The sequence below is a fragment of the Lemur catta genome, chromosome 17 (genome assembly GCF_020740605.2).
Source record: "Lemur catta isolate mLemCat1 chromosome 17, mLemCat1.pri, whole genome shotgun sequence".
NCBI classification, from domain to species: Eukaryota; Metazoa; Chordata; class Mammalia; order Primates; family Lemuridae; genus Lemur; species Lemur catta.
The window spans coordinates 13,226,910-13,234,548 of NC_059144.1; the positions used below are offsets into that span (position 1 = coordinate 13,226,910).

Here is a 7,639-nt window from a genome sequence, read left to right on the forward strand (position 1 = left end):
AGTGGCTGTACCATTTTATTTTCCCACTAGAAATCTAAGAGTGATTCAATTTCTCCACATCCTCACCAGCATTTGATATTGTCACTACTCCTCATTATAATTTCCATTTCCCTAATGGCTAATGATTTACCTAATCCCTAATGATCTTTCCATTTGCCTATTTGCAATCTGTATATCTTCTTCCATGAAATATCTTTTCATGCCCATTTCCGAATAGATTTGCTTGTGTTTTTTCACTGCTGGGTTTTGAGAGTTCGTTATATATTCTATATTCTAGTTCTTTTTTGGGTAAGTGGTAACAATTATTTTCTCCCAGTCTATAGCTTGTCTTTTCAACTTCTTTTTTTTTTCTTTTTGTTTTTTCTTGTATTTATTTATTTGACAGAAGCCTACAGCACCCGGCATTCCCTGGCTGTCTCCCATTCAAGTACTAACCAGGCCTGATCCTACTTAGCTTCTGAGATCAGACAAGATCAGGCATATTCAGGGTGGTATGGCCATAGACTTGTCTTTTCCTCCTCTTAACAGTCTTTCACAAAGCAAAAGTTTTTAATTTTAATAAAGTTCAATTTGTAAATTTTTCCTTTTATGGATCATACTCTTGGTGTCAAGTCTAAGAAGTCTTTGTCTAGTCCTAAATCCCTAAGATTTTATGTTTTCTTTTAAAAGTTTTATAATTTCACATTTTATGTTTAAGTTCAAAATCTATTTTGATTTAATTTTTGTCTACAGTTTGAGGCTTAGGTCAAGGTTCATTAATTTGCCTATGGATATTCAGTTACTTCAGCAATGTTTGTTGAAAAGGCTTTTCCTCTGCTGAACAAACTTTGCAACTGTGCAAAAACTTGGGGGCATACTTATCTGGGTTTATTTCCAGGTTCTCTGATCTGTTCCATTGATCAGTGTGTCTATTCCTTTGCCAGTTCCACAGAGTTTTGATTACTGTATGTAGCTACAGTAATGTCCATTTCATTTAAGTTGTCAAACTTATGTTTGTAGAGTTGTCTGTAGTATCTCCTGTGTATTTGTTATCTGCATGATCTATAATGGTATTAATATATCCTGTTTTATTCCTGATATTCGTAATTTTGTCTTTTCTTTCTTTGTCAGTCTTGCTAGAGGTTTGTTTATTGATCTTTTCAAAGAACCACCTCTTTGTTTCATAGACTTTCTCTGTTCCTTTCTGTTTTTACTTTCATTGAGTTCTGCGTGTAGCTTCTTTAGTTTCTTTTTCCTGCTGGCTCTTCTTCTAGTTCTTAAGGAAGGAGCTTACATTATTGAGTTGAGATTTTAATTTTTTTTCTAATGTGTGCATTTAGTGCTATAAATGCCCCTCTCAGCACTGTTGCAACTGTGTATCACAAAGGCTGACATGTTGTATCTTCATTTTTATTTTGTTCAATTTTTTTTTAACTTGGGGCTTCATCTTTGACCTATGTAATATTTAGGAGTACGTTGTTTAGTTTTCTAGTATTTGGAGATTTTCCTATTATATTACTGTTTTTAGTTTTTACTTTTATCCCATTGTAGTCAGAGAACACACTGTGCAATTTCAATTCTTATAAATTTGGGGGGATATGGTCAAAATTGGCATATGTTCCATGGGCACTTGGGAAGAATGAACATTCTGTTGTTGTTGGGTGGGGTGTTCTGTAAATGTTGGTGAGATCCTGTTGGTTGATGGTGTCCAGTTCTTCTTGGTCAGTATAGCTAAAGGCTTGTCGATATGTTGACCTTATCATAGAAATAACTTTTGGGCTTGTCAAATAACATAAAGGCCAGAGTAGGGGAAGGTATTGGACGTAAACCAAAAGCTAAGTTTTTAGTTCAGCCACATGTTCCTCATAATTGTTTATTTCTGATTTGAAATAAATGAATGAATAAATAGAGGATTTTCATTTAACTATCATGCTTGTGTTCTAAGTAATCCGGGCAAGAGTGATACCACTGCTGTCTGTAGGCACTTGCAAGGGAAAACCAATTATTTATCGGTACCCCCCACCCAAATACACCACAATTGTCTGCTACAATAAAGTCTACACTGGGGTGCATGCACCTAGGGGTAACCAAGTGTCCCCTGCAACTGGGACCTGTAACCATATTGTCTTCATCTCACAAAAATCAAAAGTTGAGGAACCATGGGGAAGTGTGCAGGATAAACACCACCACAGACCCCAAACAAGCAGCACAGACAGCTTACAACAGCCCTGGGAGGCCACGTGGAGCTTGTGGGTGCTCTAGTTCATTCTATGGTCCCCATCACTTGGAAGAGGAAAGTAACCCCCGACACTGCGCAGCTGTGTTGGAGCTGAAATTCACTAACTCTGAACTGCAGACTTCACAGGTTCCCCCCTACGTACACCACCCCCGCCTTTGTAACTAGGAATCCAGCCGAATGTTATATTTAAATATCAAACATTGTTAATCATTTCAGCGGTACTTTAGTTTGGATAAAATGTCTTTCCTAGTGTAGCTAATTGCTTGAATATCTGCAGACTGATAGACTCTTTGCAGACATTTATGCTGTCCTCTTTTTATAACTTTATTTCATTTTCTGTTCATTTCTGGTGTTGACTCAAAGGGCCTTTATCACCTCGTGCTGATAATCTGTGCTTTATGGCCGCTGGTGTGATGTGGAGCAGTTGAAGCCGCGTGCAATAATACACACGTATAAATATTTGAACAGGAAAAAGAAGGTCTGTCTGATGTAGGCCAACGAAGAAATGCATTTAAACAAATAATGCCACTAGAGGGACCTTGACTCTGAGCCATGAATAGGCAAGGTCAGACTCCGAAGGGCACCCTACCCTCGCCCTGCTTGTATGGTGGGCAACAGCGCCCTTGGCGACTGTAAAGAGCAGGTCCTTCCAGGCCCCCCCCCCCCCCGCCCCGGCACAGGGTGCCAAGCTGGGGTGCACACCGGTGGGCTTATGACGTCATTGTCATGGCTTGCATATTTGGTCAGGATCACTAAAATAATTCCCTTTGAGAAGAATAAATTTGCTTTTGCAGGGAGTTAAAGACCTGAGGGGTTTTAATTAGTTTACCCGGCCTTCGAGTTTGGTCACCAAATGTTATTGCGGAGTTCAAAGAACATGGTGTTGTGTGTCTCCCTTTCCCATTTTTGCCTGGGGGGCTCTTTCCTCCTTTTCAACACCTCCTGTGAATAGTTGAAAATGAGTGCAAAATGACATTCAACTTAGAAAGTAAGAGCACCAGGAAGCAAAACTGGAGGCAAACAGAGCAGCTAATTTCACCAGGCATAGCTGGTGCTGTCCGTGGTTGTCCCTGACAGCGTGGCCGACTCGGAACCACCTGTGTTTGCTCACTAGCTTTCCCCAATCTGCGAGAAAATGGCCCCGGCTGGTCACATGGCAGCCAGATAGGCCAGGCACCATGGGAATACAAAAGCCGGAGCTTTTAGCAGAGTTAATCATTAATGCGCCTTTTCTTTGTCCCATTCAGGAGTGCTGACAGGGCTTTGATAGCCTGTATTTGCCATCAGCCGGCTGCAGTCATAGCCAGGTACTAATGAGCCCACTGGCTCCAGGCTCCCCCGCAGCAGCACCCACAGAGCCCGCCCTGGCCCCGGACACGGCCCTTCCACCTGAATCCTGCCTGCCCCCTGCACCCCAGGGTGCACCTCACCCCACCCCGTCTGGCCTTGTTCTGATCCAACACTCACCAGCCTGGAATCTTGCACGTTTCTGCAAATTATCTGCCCTGAGTCCAGCAAAGCAAGGCTAGGAAATGTGTGATTATAAAACCCATAATCCCCCTGTGTTATCTTTCCCCAAACGAGGGGGAAAAAAAGAAAAGCTGAACTGGATATGATTGTTTGTTTGTTTGGATGTGGAATGTGGACCAAGGGTGGATGGTTTTGCTATAATAGCAATGCGGTGTTTTCTTCCAAAAATTTAGTTTATAGAGTCACCCATGAGTATGCTGCAATATTTCTACTCCACAACTAGAATGCAGGAGTCCCTGATAGCTTTTTTGTTTTTATGGAAAACCGCACCTTAATAGCCTTAACAGCAAGTAGCATGTGTCAGCATGACTGGAGTTAGGGTAAGTGGGAACCGCATTAAAACCTTCCTGCTACTGGTTCTTTTATTTCACTCTGTAAAGTTGCCATCCTCCCAGGAAGAAGATATCTATCCAAACCCTCCGTCGTTAGCTTTTGCCTCCAACATGCTGAAAATATTCTTTAGATTTGTGCTACCATCTTACTGCCAGCCTCCTCGAAAACATTAACTGGCTGTCAAGATGTAAGCCACAAATTGATTTTTTTTCTAGGAATTGTATACGTGAAAAATTTCCCTGGTAATTGTTGATCATGTACGAAGGCAATGTCTGCAACGCTATTACACTAAATACGGTACTACCATGTGTTCCTGTATCTGCCTTTGGCCAGAGTGAAACTACCTTTAAAGACTTTAGCCAATTGATCTTTACAACTCCTAGGTCATATTGAATGATGACAAATTTTATTGCCATCTTTTTTTTTTTTTTAATAGGTGAGGAAGTGAAAGTTGACTGACTTACTTCGTCATCTTGGAACTGAAACAACAGACAGATGATTAGAATCCCAGAAGGATTAGCTTGTGTGACGGGTGTCTCAGGACAGATGCACTGCTTGCCATCGCATGCCACTTCCTGCCCCTGCAGCCTGGTTCATTCTTTAGGAAATTGTTCATCCTCCCTCAAATTTATTGGGCACCTCCTATGTACTTCTGGGTCCACAAGGAACAAAGATGGACACAATGCAGTCCCTGCCATTGACAAGCAGTTCAGAAGATATGGCATGGACCACAAACAAATGCCGCCCAAGAAGAAAATGTGTAAGACATTTAACTGCTACATGAAGAAATGCTTAAGCACTTAGATCCTGGTAGAGCTCTGCTCCAGATCTGAAAACTCTCCCAAGGAAAGGAAAGCCAGTGATTTCAGAAGGCCCGGATGCTAGAATGTGGAAAGCATCCAATTCAAATAATGTTATCAGTTCTAACATAACGAGCAGCTCTGTGGTGTCATCAGCTTTCATTTTTTGAAATATTCTTCACACAGGTAGCATGAGTGAATTGTATAACCTACATATTCTGTTTGATCACAGGCTCACCAACTGCAGGCTTGTATGTAAGATTAGGAATTGACTGTACTGTTAAAAAACCCACTTTTGTTTCTCCTCCATGTGTAATTGGTCTAGAACACAACCTTCCACTTTGAAAGGAAGCAAAGTTGGCTAAGCATGCGCTCAACCAAATATATGTCAACGTGCCCAAAGGAGATAAGATAGAAAATTATTTTGTTATTTTGGGAGCAAAATTATCTGAATCACTCATTGGGATAACCAGCAATTAAATGGCTATTTGGGGGCATATAATGCAGGTCACATTAACATACTGATAGTGATGTATTGATATTGCTTCCTATTGACATTCTTCTGTAATTGTTAAAGCAGATTGAATCAAGACAGAAAGATGGGTGTATATCGTGCATAATCTCATTTCCTGGAAGAGAGGTGTCTTAGTTTCGAATACCCTAAATGCAGCCCCTAAGTTAAGAATTTGAGTCCAAATTGTTTATATGGAAGGTGATCCCAGGAAGCAGGGCAAGGGACAGGAGAGGTAAGATGGGGAGACGAGAACAACGACTGAAGGGTGCGTGAGTGATCAGGACAGCACCGTGGATGACTGGTGCTTGGCCATGCAGGAACACGCTGAGAAGCTGTGTGGAACCCACTCGGTTTCCACTCAGCATCAGCATCACCCAGAACTTCCAGGAATGCAATTGGTTAGACATGCGGCATCACCCCAGACCTACTGGGTCAGACACTAGGGGTGGGCCCAGCTATCTGAACAAGCCCTGCAGGTGACTCTGGGCTCAGGGGACCTGAGTTATTTGCCCACTGACTCCTGTCCTTCATTGGCTGAGGGTCCCTCCTGGGTGGTCAACTCTGCAGCCCTCTCACCGCCCCACCCCCTGGGGAACACACTTCTCCTGTCAGAGAGCACCCTCGGGCATCGGAAGCCTTCCATGTAGAGAGGCTTGTCTGCAGGTGACCTCTGATGACCAAGGGGATACGGGCAAAGCTTCTAAGACATCAGCCACCAGGACTCCACTGAAGCAGAAGCAGCAGGAAGAGAAAGGAGGCTAGTGCTTGGGACCGACTGAGGTCCACACAGCTTGTGAGCAGAGCCCCTGATCATGGACATCCCTAAGCTCAGAAAAAAAGATGCTACCGTCTGGATCAATGACAGTTCTTTCTAGTGCCTTCTGTTTGCAATGTAAGCATACTCTAGCATGGAGAGACAGGCTCCATGAGACCCAGAGGCCACAGATGTCCAGTGGGATTACCTTAAAAACACAAGAAAGCCATTATTGGCTCTGGCAGCTTCCACTGTAAAGGGTCTGCTTGTGCCTCATTGGACATCATCCTCACAGCGGTCTGGGTGGCTCAGTGGGGTTGCCTGTGGTCACACTGGAATGAAGAAACAGGGAGTGGAGTAAATGCATTTGTTTATTCATGTTTGTAGCACACATAAAGTGCTCATTCGTACATCCCCTTCGTTCACTGATTTTATACGTTCCGTTCTACTACTCCATGCCCCTGGAAGCGACTCATGCCTTAGATCAGTGGTTCTCAAAGTGCGGTCCCTGCACCAGCAGCGTCAGTCACCCAGGAACTTACTGGAAAGGCAAATCTTCAAACTCTGCCTCAGACCTACTCATTCAGAAACTCGCACGCAGGCCGGGAAGCTGTTTGTAACCAGCCCTCTGGGAGATCCTGCTAGTGTATGAGAACCCCTGGTACTCCAGGGGACCTCGACTTATGAACCTCTGTCCCCACCCCCCCACTTTCCTCAGTTTTAAATGGTACTAATATTAAGATACTATATCAAGTTATTAACAGCCTTCCAGAATGGGGAAAAAGGTAGATTGATTGCACTGTACACACCTCAAGTGAAAAAAAAAATACATGAAAACATAAAATCCATGCATCTGGGAAACAGAAAAACACAGACATTTGGAATACCCTATACCTGACTCTAACAACCCTAAGGCTTTTGAAATGGTGATTCCCTCTTAGTTTGTTTCTTGAGGGATGATAGTATTTCTTCCCATGTCCTCTCTGAACTGATCGTGAATGCAGGAGAACAGAGTCAGAAAGACTTGTTCTTACAACGGAGGGGCACAGAATTCAAGCGAGTTCAGCTGTGTGCTCAGCACAGTAAGGAGGGGGCCTTTGGGAAAGGCACAGGCACGAGAGCTTGCCACGCCACCCTGCAAGCACACCCGCTCATCCTGCCCGGTCCCCCTGCCTCTCGGGATGTGAGCGTCTCAGTCTGTCTACACAATGGCTTTACGTGCAAACATGATGCTTCTCCTGGTACTCAAGTGGAACTGAGTAGCCGGTTATCTATCCTAACTCTGAAAATAACACTGGCCCTTTGGACCCATTGAGAGCAGCAGTGTTAGTCACCAGCATGGCCCCTTCTAATGGGATTTTCAAGGATGAACTCAACTACACAGATGTTGCAGGTTGGGTTCCATTGAAGCAGATGCTGAGATGGAAACTAGTAGGGTGTTTATTAGGGAGTAGGGTGGATCTACTTCTGTAAGAGAGAAGGGAAGGAAG

General features: G+C 43.5%; 1 pseudogene; it reads right to left on the reverse strand.

The window, feature by feature from the left end:
• Nucleotides 1-386: 386 nt before the first annotated feature.
• LOC123622920 lies at nucleotides 387-505 on the reverse strand (annotated as a pseudogene).
• Nucleotides 506-7,639: the final 7,134 nt, after the last annotated feature.